At 42.6% G+C, this 13,588-nt stretch overlaps 2 protein-coding genes across 4 annotated transcripts in view; one reads left to right on the top strand and one right to left on the bottom strand.

Annotated features, from left to right (window-relative positions):
- nrip1b (nuclear receptor interacting protein 1b) overlaps positions 1-13,588 on the bottom strand; it is a 38,447-nt gene that overhangs the window by 16,178 nt on the left and 8,681 nt on the right. The window contains exon 1 of one of the 3 annotated variants that reach the window (XM_044370014.1): positions 4,773-4,793. The exons of the other annotated variants lie outside the window; for them this stretch is intronic. The gene's annotated coding sequence lies outside the window, so the exon portion shown is untranslated. Of the gene's footprint in view, positions 1-4,772; positions 4,794-13,588 lie in introns of those variants that run through there. 3 annotated transcript variants of the gene reach the window in all.
- The window catches only part of samsn1b (SAM domain, SH3 domain and nuclear localisation signals 1b), a 60,868-nt gene continuing 55,436 nt past the window's right edge, over positions 8,157-13,588 (top strand). Inside the window, exon 1 of the mRNA XM_044370015.1 lies at positions 8,157-8,495. The gene's annotated coding sequence lies outside the window, so the exon portion shown is untranslated. The remainder of the gene's footprint in view (positions 8,496-13,588) is intronic.

Consider the following 13,588-nt stretch of genomic DNA (forward strand, 5'->3'; position numbering starts at 1 on the left):
CTCTAACCACAAGATTGATGAGATGATCAGAGAGAAGTGGCTGGGTGCTACTGGGGGGGGGGGGGACGGAGAATAACCGTGGGGCAAAGCTCCCGTCTAACGGCCAGTTGACCGTTTAAACAAATCCAAAGGTCGGGTCAGCACATACCCGACCAGAGTGGACTGTGGACTGGAGGGAAAGCACCAGACTGAAATTCTTTACAGTCCCAGACTAGCAGCAGATATCAAATGGGTGACAAATATCCCATAATTGGATCATTCATCACCGGCGAACACATCTGTTTTGAGTAATGGGAAAACTAATCAGCAAAAATGATACAGAGACGACTCCACGCCGGGCACCAGGAAGATTTATGCTAGAGCGATTCAGGACTCAAGCCTGTACCTATTGATTGTTTAGTCTAAATGCTTTTTCGTTTAATCAAAAGAAAGAGTCAAAATGGTACTATGCCAGCTGGGTGATGAACAGGTATGATCGAATGCCCCGGGGGGCGGGGGGCGGAGGGGGTGGGGGGCATAGAGGGTTTATTTTTTTTGCTGGAGAGAGAGAGGAGAGAGTCTTTTCCACACTCTTTTCTTCCTGAGTCCCACTTTATATGCCAAAGTTCATCAGGGTTCAGTGGAGCTTCAAATCCAGCTTTGAGTGGTTAGTGTTCAAAAGGATTGCGTCACAAGTGCGAGGGACACTTATCCAGTAAATCCTGTCTGAGTAGAAAGTACAGTTCATAGGGACTTAGGCTAGATGTCATACAGGCTGGATACATATGTTCCTCCACCCTGTGGGGGGGCGGGGGGGGGGGGAGATTTTCACTTGGCTACAGGTGTCTGGGGTCTGTCCTCCCTGCTAGATGGTCAACCTACAGTACAAAATGGAAAGGGAGGACTGTGTGCAGGCAAGAGGAAAAAAAAAAGAAAAAAAAAAAGGTCCAGTTCCATTAATATAGTTAGAGCATGCAAAGGGGATAAACAGTGAAATCCTCTGAGCAACACCCCACAGAAAGGACTTTCTCTGCTGCAATTTGAATGTCACTTAATTATTCATCACTGGAAGTGACTTTTTTCCAAGGTACCTACACTCTCATCTTCTATCTATATCCTCTGTATTCTCTATAAACCCCTTTACTGTTAACACTCTCTGTTCATATATATGTCAATACTAGTAAAGAAATAATGCTAATATATTTGAGAAATTTCTAGGAAAAATAGCAGGTAGCACTTTACTTTAAGTCCCCTATTTTAAGATTTCATTAGCAGGGTACAAACACATTTGATAAATGGTTTGTAACACAGTATAATGCAGTTAGAAGCAGAATATAAGGACATTTTTAAGTGTTTATTAATGTTCAGTATATGCGGTCATTCATTATACACTGGCTCCTACTTATGGGTTATGGTTGTTAGTTATACCTACATTATAGTGTGTTATAAGCATTTACACCTGCTAATACATGCTAAATACTGAAACTTAAAGTAGAGTTTTACCAAACAGCCTATTTCTGAATCAATAAGATAATAATGTAATACTTTACCTGACATTATATGTGACTGTACCTGCACTGGTACCCTAGAATACTCTCTTTACAACATTACAACATACCACTCATTGATTGTGGTTACTTTGATGTGCTGGAGAGAATTCCAGCATTAACTGCATTTAGTGAAATACAATGTAAATGATATATTATAAAATATATATATTCAGCAAATAAAGATGTCTGACTACTGTAATCTAATCTTACTGCTAATCTTTGGAACAATGTAATAGGAATACTGTGATACCCCTATGATACTATAAAGTTCATTAAAGTTCACTGTAAAATCCCTGTCAAGCCCCTATAGGAACACTTTAGTCATTTCTGTGAGGCTGTATCACTGTGTGACTCCACCCATCTCTGTGATTGTTATTATAATGACTCAGTGTTTTGTCGGCCAGTTCTTGCTCCGTTCTTCCAACACTGAAAGCACCTAAAGTGCTCCCAAAGTCTACAGATTGTAATCTGTGATGTCATATTGATGCATAGCCTGAAGCTGCTCCATTAACGGCCTGGGAGACTGACTTTGTGGACTCATACAATGTCTGCCTGTACTTTTACATCTACGGAGGAAATTTAGATGATAGTAAGGCTATTAGTTCTGTTCCAGAAAACATAGCCTTATGCCTGTCTAAAAATCATCCACTTTACATTCACCTTGTACTTCTCTTCTAACTCATTGTATGTGAGCAGTATACTGGTGTAAAATCATAGAGGAGGACATATTTCTCATTTCTGGCTATGGATAATAAAAACTGCACTGGTCCAGAGGAGTAACACATTCTCTTACTGAAATGCAGCTGCATAAAATAATAATTGAATTATATTATAATTCGATACATTATTCAGGGAAATCCTCTTCACTTCTGAGTCAGGGTGAGCTACATAGCAGAGCCCTGGACTGGAACTGGTAGTGATCCAGTGTTTTTCTTAATGACAATTCAGTGCAGCATCCAGCGTGCTGCCAAAAACATGGAAGTGAACCCCAGGTCCTTCAGCTAAAGGCTGATCTCTGAACTCTCTACACCACCCTGCTGCCCTAAGTGCATCCCTCATAAGTACAGCTGTGTGCTGTCGTAGGACGAGACCACGTTCTCACCATGCAGCCATACAGTGTAATGGGCACTGCAAACTGATACCTGATTGACCGATGGACACATGACTACAATGTAAACATAAAGTGGACGAGTGAGTCAGCCCCTGGATACTAGATACTACACTCTATTATCTGGATGATATTCAGTTATGGGCTTTGTTTTTATCACATCAACACCATCAGAGCTAATAAGAGGGACTGCTATTGATACTGCTAATTTTACAAATATAACACTAGCAAAACATGATGGATGTCATCGCAATTAACTCAACTGTCAAAAAAAGGAATAAGACAAATACTTATCAAGATATTGTTCCAGATAACAATTATTATATATATATATATATACACACACACACACACACACACACACACGCATATACATGCACATACATATATATATATATATATACACATGCACATATATATATATATATATATACATGCACATATATATATATATATATATATATATATATATATATATATATATATATATAAAAAAAATATAGTGATTCTAACAAAATATAACATATAACTTGACATATGAAATTGATATATGAATACAAAGTGCAAAGTAAATACAAAGACGTTCTGTTTCATAATATTTAGTGTTATATTATACTATATACACTATATACTATATTTGGCTTCATAAATTGTAATAGTGGTGCCACATCTCTGCTTTGACACTATACTGTAAAGCTAGTTGTTAGTTTGTTGTTAGCTTAGCTGCGGCGGTAACGTCGCTCTGATCCGGTGGCCACTTTCTTTTCCAGACTCGGATTCAACGGTGCAATATTTGACCTCCTGTCATGAAACTAGTTTTCTTCAAAATATATTGATGTAAGTGTTGAGTAGTATGATATTTAATGTCTGCTTTTCTCAACTGCTTGCGTAACATGTTAGAGTGTTGGGAAAGCCGCATTTTACCGTCATCGAAGGCGCTGCTACTGAAAATGAGGAAATGTAGTCTAAAGCAGATCTCCAAGACAGATGACGCATTTTGTGTCACCTGGTTTTGCTTTAACAAGTTCAAGTGTCCCAGTAAGTCATGACAGTGTGACAGTGAACCAGCATGTGCAACACCAGGACTCTGAAACTGAGGCAGCTAAATGGAATTCAGCCATCATTAATGTTATCATTTACACCTGTGCTTTTCCTACTGTGACATGTCCAAATGTCTTCTGGGCAGAAAGACTATTGTCAGTAATCGGCATCCACACCTGACCTCAGTTCAAATATATTTCTGTCATGTGGGGAAACGCTGGTGTTAAATGAGCACTTCAGGAACCCACCGGGAAAGTAGGATAACTTAGTTTTATAGACTTAACATCATTAAATGCTAAGTAATCATACCGAACATATTCACATTGTAGGCCTTTAGCTGCTGGCGTTAATCAACATGACTTACAATAACAGAAAAAGTTATCAACATTAAACTCCTGGACCTGTGACCACGTCTCTACTATCCATTTGAAACCACCTGCTGATAAGCCATAGTGGGCTTATAGAGTACAGTCTGCTCTGTGGTCAAAAAAAAAAAAAAAAAGGTGAATTTCACTTCAGCTGAAACTCACTTTAGCCTAAACCCTCTACAGAAGAACATTTGGAGGCGACTGCCATTGGTTTGCTGTCCCTTTAAATAACTTTAAGACCCTTTTTCTCTTCTCAACCTCCCTCCCCTGAGGTTTATCACTGTGACTCTTCTCTCTTCCATCTTTCCCCCTCTCTCCCCCTCTCTCTCTCTCTCTCTCTCTCTCTCACACACACACACACACTCACACACACACACGAATGCCTGTATGTGTGGCTGGCAACTACAAAGCAGTTAGCCAAGCATCTCTTGGCTCTGTGCAGAGAGAATAAGACACTCTCATTACTGCCCTTAAAAAGCTCTTGCCCTCACAAAATCCACTATGGACCCAGACACCGGTGCAGAAAGTCACAGGAAAGATTCAAGGAGTGAAAGGCTACTTTTTTTTCCCTTACAACTCAATTCTGTGTGCTGTGTGTGTGTGTGTGTGTGAGTGTGTTTGTGTGTGTGTGTGTGCATGTCTGTGGTTGATGGCTTTCTGCCCCCCCCTCCCTCCCCGTTCCCCTTTCCTGTTCCTCTTTAATGTCACAGGGCTGGCTCATATGACCTTGAGCAGCAGCGTTGGCACGGCAAGAGCGAGAGCTGCCTCGCCTGCGGGCGCCCTTGAACTGGATCTGCAAGACAAAAAAAAAAAAAAAAAAAAAAAAAAACCGTCACGCGGCCTGATAGACATCTCAGCCCTCCTCCTACTCCCCCCCCCCCCTCACCTATCCTCCCTCTTTCTCCTCAGCTCTTTTATTCAATCTACGCCACTCCTTATCTGTTCCCCCTGGTGGGAAGAGATTTATCAGGATGCTGTATCTTTAACCTCTCTATCAGACGGAGATAGAAACAGAATTTCAAAATGTCTGACCGGCCTGCGCGGATTTATTTTTAAACCCCCGCCTCCTCCTCCTTCATGCGCAAGCCCTGTGCCATTTCAGGAAAGGGGATTGGGGGGGGGGGGGAGGGGGGGGTTGCTTTATGGAATACACCTGTGTGTGATGAGATGGCCATCCACTCCAGAGGTGTTTACGTACAAGGAAATTCCAGACTGTGTTTCCTCCCCGCTCTGCTCTGAGCCATTGGCACAGTGACCTGTAGCTTCAAAACAAATATCCCTGCCTCTGTTCCAAAGATGAGCCTCTGGCTTACCAGCCTATCAAGGTTCTCTGATTTTGAGAGGGGGTGGTGTCTCAGAGCCAATGTTTTGACAGGTTGATGACGGCCTGCTGGGTCCCGACGAAGACCTCTGATTTTCCAGAGTAAACACCGCGGAGCGCAGAGTCCAAAGTCTGGCTCTGCACTGTCAAACTCTGCTCTTGCATGGGCATAGCCTACTGTAAAAGTACAAAGAAGGGTTTTTATCAGCATGCAAATATTGCAGCACCCTTCCAGCGACTGCAACTCAGGGCACCAAGGTTCAAGTAATACAGTAAATATTTGCATTGCTCTGTTAGAAGCAATGTGTTCAATCCTGGGTGTTTGAAAATTCATAGAAGACCTTTTCTTTTGAACATAACACACACACACATACAGTGTGTGTGTGCAGAGGATGGTATTGGAGGTTTGAACACTCAGAGACTGGCCTAGCCCTCCTACTGCTTCTCTTCATGCCTGACCTTTCAAAACTGTAATGTTATCACATGTCATACGCAGGCCTGCTGGAAACCATCTGCTAAAGGCGCTGTGGTGGCTCCCTATCACCAAAAAAAACAAAAAAACAACACAACACTGGCTCGAGTGGCCAAGTACTGGTTCTGACTGGTTTACTGCTCAGCATGTCTCACCTTCACACACACACACACGCACACACACACACACACACACGTACACACACACACACACACACACACAGAGAAAAACAGACGGTCCCACACATACGCCCCCTCAGAGGCTGTTGTTGAGCGACATGAGCCATGAGCAGTCTCCTCAATTAGCGTTAAGGGGCTTTCGCACAGAGACATGAAGTTCTGGGGCTAAGAATAACATTAGACAGGTCTGCTGCCCGGCAGTGGCAGGGCTCGGGAGCTGTGGCACCGAGGAGAGCCGGGTGTGTGTACTAACCGGAGACTTGCTGCTAATCCGATCCCCCGCCATGTTTAGCCCCACCCCGGGATATTATGTTAGGTTTGTTAGTGTGACAGAGGGCTGGATGATATGGCCAAAAATGTTGATTGATGTCAATAATTATCATGATATATTTTTAATAATAATAATAATAATAATAATAATAATAATAATAATAATAAGGTTTAATTTACAGATTTAAAAGTATTCTCCTTAGGGCAGAACTCTAAAGAAACCAGAAGGTTAATTATGGTTTATGATATATAATTATTTATTTTCAGAGCAAATAGGTGACAAACATTCAACAGAACCAACATGGCTTTATGCTAAACACTGAATAAATAAAATAAAATCATAAATATGTAAACAACTGATGTGATTCCAGTCACATCAAATGTCTTGTTTCAAATGTCAAACATTTTACAGTTAGCATACTGAACACTGATTAAAGAAAATGAAATTAAAACTTCCATGTTGAGGATGATTATGCGACTGTGAATTCAGTGAATATTTCACAGTCTTGGCGACGTCACACGTTTTTTGCAAGAAAGATTAATCTGTCGACTGTCTCAGGCTTTTTATTTTCTCATAATAAATGGAAAAAAAAAAACAGAGCTGGGGCAGGGCATTATTAGTCCTGCCCTCGGTAAAGTTTGTCGAGGTAAATTTGGCAAAGGTCGTCTGTTGTTGGTGCGAGCTAACAGATTAGCATGCTAGCCAAAGGCTTGTTTGCCCAGCGTTATCTATCACCCTCCCCCGCGCTCTCCGCCTGGCAACGCCAGTGTGTAGTCAGGATCTCGCCGACTTCCCAAACAAACCGCCTCCTGCCACCGCCTTTGGTCATGATGAGCAGTCTGGCTGGCTCGTTACCTCTTCGGAACAATGTCTTTGTCTTTCACTTTCGCTCATTTTCATCTGAGTAGGCTACAACACACAGGTGGTCATTCTGAGTTGTTGTGAGCGGGAGGCGCCGGGAAACATACCTCAACCATTTGTTTATCTGTTGGTGTTGTAGGTAGAGGAAACCAGACTCAAAAATAACTATTGAAAACAAATCTCATGAATTCATCATCGTTATCGTAGAAGATTTTATGGTGAAAATGATGGAGATCGTTTTATCGCCCGGCGCTAACTCAAACGCTAATGAAGCATGTGTTCATTTGCTGTGCTCATCAAAAACTCAAATGTAGTTTTCATATCAGGGAGATGGGTGTGTTGAAATATTAAAAAGGCCCACTATAGACCCCCCCCCCCCCCCCCCTTTCACCAAAAAAGCCAAAAAGCAGCCTGGGTTGTGGAGGCACCAGAGTGTCCTGGGAGATTCATTACAGGCAGATTTGTTCCACATAGTGAAATATGAGTGAGCTCTACTGCCTGAAAATTGCATTGCTCCATAAGCAGACCCCGATGCAAGAATAAGCCTCGATTTTCAGTTCTAAAAAGGTCTTAGCTCAGTACAACAGCCACAGCAATTATTTGTGAGGAGGAGATCAAACCCGGTGTTTATCCCGCTTTGTCTGAGACACACTAGGACGACACAAAGGATGTGAAACAACGAGCGACGGCACAGGCTCCTGTGAAATCAATATCAAAAAAAATATATATATGGTGACCGTGGATAATTTCTTCCCCCGCCACTCCAGGGCGATTTGCCAAAAAATCAACATGAGCATAATTCACCCGCCAGTAAGTCTTGTTCTAACATAACATCAATGATCAGTCTGCTTTATTAGGCTTCCTTTGGAAAAGAACACAGGAATGAGTTAAATAAAATCTTATCAAAACCTGCCCCATATTTTGGTCAGAAAAAAAAAAAAAAAAAAAAAAAAAATCTCATGTGGGCTCATGTAAGCAAATTATCTATTCACATGTCTGGCTTTGGCACAGATGATATGCAAAGAGGTCATTGCAGCTGAATAAGCATCTGTATTGCTCATTTCTAAACCACAGTTGAACTTGGTACAGTAAATAACCTGACCTGAATAAAGTCGAGCAAATCTGGGAGGAAGCGGTCTATATTTAGCAAACAGCAACCCGTGTGTCAGAGGAAGAGAAATGTGAAAAGATCCTTTACTTAAAAGCGTGTGTGACTTGGGCTTTGAGCTTGTCAGGTCTGACTGCAGTAATCAAAACGCTATTACTGGAGACTGAGAGGGGAAGAGAGGAACTTATAGGAGGTGGCAGTGCTTCAGAGACTCCTGCGCTACTGTAAGGCTTATATGTGAGTGTCTGTGTGTTTTTTTTTTGAAGTGTGGGGCTGGGGAGTGAGGAGAGACCTCAGTGCTCAGCTTGGGGCGTATAATCTATGGTTCATTTGCAGCTTTTCTCCCCAGTATGACAAGCCGTTTACAAGACGTAGCCTCTGCCGCTGACCCAGTTCTGAGTGGCTGCGTCTCGCGACAAGCCCTGCCTCCCCATCAGGCCCTGCTCCTCGTCTAACTGACGATAACACCGCCACCCTCTGCCTCCGTGAACTGTGGGAAAAAAAAATAGGTCGCCCTGACCCACTTTTCTTCTTATTTTTTTTTTTTTTTTTCTCCCCTCCCTAAGATCGTGCAAGGAGTTCTGCAGAGCATGATCGAGGGAGACAGTAAAAGGGAGAGAGAGAGAGAGAGAGACGAAGGAAGAAAAGAAGTTTAAAAAAAAAAAAAAAAAAAAAAAAAGGCAGGCAGGCTCGGAGACTTCTCTAAGATGAGTCCCTGCATTTTTTAGAGATGGGTTCCTCTGGCCTTTGGAATAGTGGCGACCCTTATCAGCTGGCCTGCTGTATGCTTGGCAAAAAAAAACCCTCCCACGCCTTAATACAACAACTGCTCCTGAGGTTAAACACCATCTACAGGCCTGACCGGCCCACCATTATCTCATCTCTTACTCAGAATGCTAAATGGGATCCTCTGCCTTATTTAAACACAGACGTACACACTGCTTTTTGCAGTCATTTAACACCCATGAAGGTATGACATGTCATCCAGCCTGAAAAATTATGAGCTTTTCCTGGCTAGGTGGGGGGGGGGGGGGGGGGGGGGGGCGAGATATTACGGGTGCGAGCTGAGCCGGGGGGGGGGGGGGGAGCTGCCCTAATGCCTGGTAGCATGACACCGGTCTCTCTTTGAATGCCTGTGTGCGGGTTAGGACGGCTCATGATACATCTCAGATCACGCACGGTGTCTCTCATGCAAAACCCTTCCCCTCATTAAGCCGCGTCCGTTCATGCATCGCTTTTGTAAATCCCCTCCATACATTGGCCGCGGCTTGTCCTCCTCGGCGCGGCGCATTCCTCTGACGACAGCTGAGAGTTCCATTCATTTATAAAAACAGATAGTTTGTTTCCCGCCGCGCCGTTTGTTAGTGTTGGATTCCTCTTTCAAGCCGTTGGTGAAATAGCTAATCAAGTACACCTTTGACTGCTAATTTAAATATTAATACGCCAGCCAAAAATCATCACTCTTCACTCAATGGTGCCTCGGTGTCGCCTAGCAACCTTTTGTTTAGCTTTCTGTTGGAGAGCTATATTTGTGGGTGAGAGTGACATTTAATTATTACCTTTTAAAAACCTTTTACCTTTAAAAGAGTCTTACTGAACTGAGCAATTCTACTTCAGGTGCACAGTGTGCTACCTCTTTCTTTCTTTGTAGTGAGCCACTTGTCACTGTACATTATAGTGATTTTCTTCTAAAACCACAGCATGACTCGTGTAAGCAAATTTAAAAATGTGACACGGATCTTTTATAGAGCCCTGTGATCACGCGGAATTTGATAATAAAATGGAATCAACTGTAAAAGGTGGATTATTGTGGATGCAATTTATAAAAAAAAAATCATGTTTTGCTTAACATTAGAAGACACACTGAGCTGAATGAACACAAGAAAACTATGCTGAGCGTCTCTACTGTGTTTTGGTGTCATTTACGGGTGTGCTGCCTCTGTCCTCTGCTGTCTGTGTTGGAGTTTCACCGAGGGCGGGGCTCAGCTCCTCTACACACAAACACACACACACATACACACACACTCAGAGTGGACAGCAGAGACACAGTGGACACAGTGAACCAGGTGAAGTGAAAGATAAAGTTTAACTCCAGTCAACAACAACTACATTCGTTACTGACAGTGCAATAAGTTTCATGAGTAAAAAGCTAATAAGTTTATCAAAACACGTGTTCAACAAGCAGAAACATGTAGGAGACTGATGTTTTCATCTGTTTTGTCTGCAGGAAATTCTTATGAAGAAGCTAAAATGAAAGCTGTACGTAGCCTGTTAAGATTAGTTTGCTACAAAAATCTTAAAATGTAGCAAATTCCTGTAAACTTAGCTGCTGGCTGAGACGGCAGCCCCACCTCTCAAACCAGTCCCCACTTCCCAAACCAGTCCCTCCCTCTCAAACCAGTCCCCACCTCTCAAACCAGTCCCCACTTCCCAAACCAGTCCCTCCCTCTCAAACCAGTCCCCACCTCTCAAACCAGTCCCCACTTCCCAAACCAGTCCCTCCCTCTCAAACTAGTCCCCACCTCTCAAACCAGTCCCCACTTCCCAAACCAGTCCCCACGTCCCAAACCAGTCCCTCCCTCTCAAACCAGTCCCCCCTTCCCAAACCAGTCCCCACTTCCCAAACCAGTCCCCACGTCCCAAACCAGTCCCTCCCTCTCAAACCAGTCCCTCCATCCCAAACCACTCTCCACCTACCAAACCAGTCCCCACCTCCTAAACCAGTCGTTCCCTTCCAAACCAGTCCCCCCTTCCCAAACCAGTCCCTCCATCCCAAACCACTCTCCACCTACCAAACCAGTCCCCACCTCCTAAACCAGTCGTTCCCTTCCAAACCAGTCCCCACCTCCCAAACCAGTCTCTCCTGGGAGGGAGGGACTGGTTTGGGAGGGGGAGTGATGTCTGTGTTCTTTCTAAACTTCATAACTTCATATTATTGAGTTTATACAGTGACTTTACTGTTGCTGCTCTAGAAACAATATTTAGATATATTTTAAATATAAATCAATTCTAATCCTGTTCTGTTTTTTTAAATAAGAATTTAAAAAAAAAATCCTACTTATTTAGCAATGAAAAATACCCAGTAAAAACACAGATAAAGAAGCGGACTGATAAGAGCATGGGATAAGATAAAAATCCTACCATGCCCATCTCTGCAGCTGGTTAGAGGCTACACCCTGACTGTGGGAGGATGAGCAAATCACTGTTCAAATCTCTTCACTATAAGCCTCGTTTTACCACTCTTATTTTGTCATCATTATTTTTTACGGTGCGCGGCGCCATCACTCACAAAAATGTGAAGGATTACTTCAGGCCATAGTGCTCACATATCTGTTTCACTTCTTCATGCTAATGTCTGACTGTACTGCAGCGCTTCCTATGATTAAAAAGATAAAGCAATGTTGTGCTGCATCATTACAAATTCATCGATATGTTTCAGTCAATGTAGGATTACATTTTTGGATACTTTCTTACTGAATTGTTGACATTTTATTCATCCGCTACAGAATTTAGAAGAATGAAAACAGAAAACGTGGAATTTTGGGCCCCACTCTTAGCGTCAAACATCTCTCTGAACATTAGCATGCCTTCTGTTAGCACCCCAGTGTCACACAGTTTGCCTATACAAGAACATTAGCCCCACCAGATGCTAGTGACTACATGTGTTTGCGTGTGTACTCATTTGCATCAGCCACAGTTTGACACTCTACTTTAAAAAACCAGAGGAGGGTTGACCTGCCGCTAAACTCTCACCAGCCTGGTGCTAAGCCCCTGCGTGCTAATGGTGACCTAGTGCACACAGACATGTTGGTGCCTCTGAGACGAGTCATGAAGCCCACTGCTCCACTTTCCTCCGCTGCCAGACACCCTTTCAAAATACGGCCCGAGCTCTGCTGTATCATACTTTTTTAAAAAAGGTGTAAAGTGCAGCAAATATGAGAGAGAGAAAGAGAGAAAGAGAGAGAGAGAGAGAGAAAATGGCCGTTGGTAAAAAAGTAGAATAGGGTGTCAGGTCTCTTTATTCAGCGAGGGGCTGGTGGAGGTTCTAGTTCCAGTTAAGGGGGTGGATGTAGGTCAAGCCCTGCCTCCTCATAAGCACCAAGGTCAACGCTGAATGGAAGGGAAGGTGGCTTAGAGAGAAAGAGGCCCTGGATAAAACCACATTCGTCTGGCTCTTGTGCCAGCACCAGCCCCAGACGTGTAAACACAGTTACACAAGCACACACAGCTCCCTCTGTGCTAAGCCTAGGTGTGTGTGTGTGTGTGTGTGTACGTGTGTGTGGGAGTGTGTGCAAAAAAAAAAAAAAAAAACAAAACAAACGGTTACACACACACACACACACACACATGTTACACAAGCTGTAGCTTCCATTACCTTTTATAACCCAAACAAGGCTTAATTTAAAATGACACATGGGTTAGCGACACTTACAGTTATACAAGAGGAGCTCCTGCGATGGGCTGAGGCTGAAAAATTCACATTGGAAATCCAAATTATATAAGCTACAGGTTCTTAGCTCCTTTGTGTGCGTGAGATAAAGGTGTATTCATGCGGGCGGCAATTGATGTCTGATTTTAAATGTCACATCCTGGCGGGTGATCACCTTTATTTAAGTTCTGACTAACAAGACGACTCTGGGCATAATCAAGAAGGGAGAGCGCTAAAGATGCCAGAGTTTCCCACTGCGGTCATCCATGATAAATAAAAAAATAAATAAATAAACAAGTACTAAATTACAAGTTTTATATATATATATATATATATGAGAACAACATTCTTTGTATGTAATAGATGCAGAAGCATATGCTCATCTGGATCACTCACCATTATCCACCCTGACAAATTGTGACCTATAGCAACTACTGGCAACCATCTTGTATAGTGCTGTACTGCTTCCAAAAAATGATTAGTTTTTATTAAAGCTGAAGAATACGGCATGTCTCGGCATGTATCTAATAACGCTACGGTGACGTGAGAAGCACAGCGATGGAGAATTAGTGACACTTGGCTCCGTGGAGAGAAAATAAAAGGGAGTAGATTTCAGGGGGAAAAACCTGTTTGGAAATAAGTCTTCTTCGTATAGTTTTGTGAGACCCTGAATGCAGCATAAATGCCCTTCATGTCAGATGCAATGTTACATTTGTATAAAGAGGTTGTACAGCTCAACAAATTCATCTGATTAATATTCTTATTATTATTATTATCTCAAGCAAAGAATTCACAGTAGTTGCACTGATGACATTAAGGGTCAGTTTATATTTGACGAAACAACCTTTAATTCATTTATGTTATATTTTGCATTTCAGCCTCACATTAAATGTAGTAAATT

Source organism: Thunnus albacares, chromosome 13 (genome assembly GCF_914725855.1).
Source record: "Thunnus albacares chromosome 13, fThuAlb1.1, whole genome shotgun sequence".
In the NCBI taxonomy this organism is placed as follows: domain Eukaryota; kingdom Metazoa; phylum Chordata; class Actinopteri; order Scombriformes; family Scombridae; genus Thunnus; species Thunnus albacares.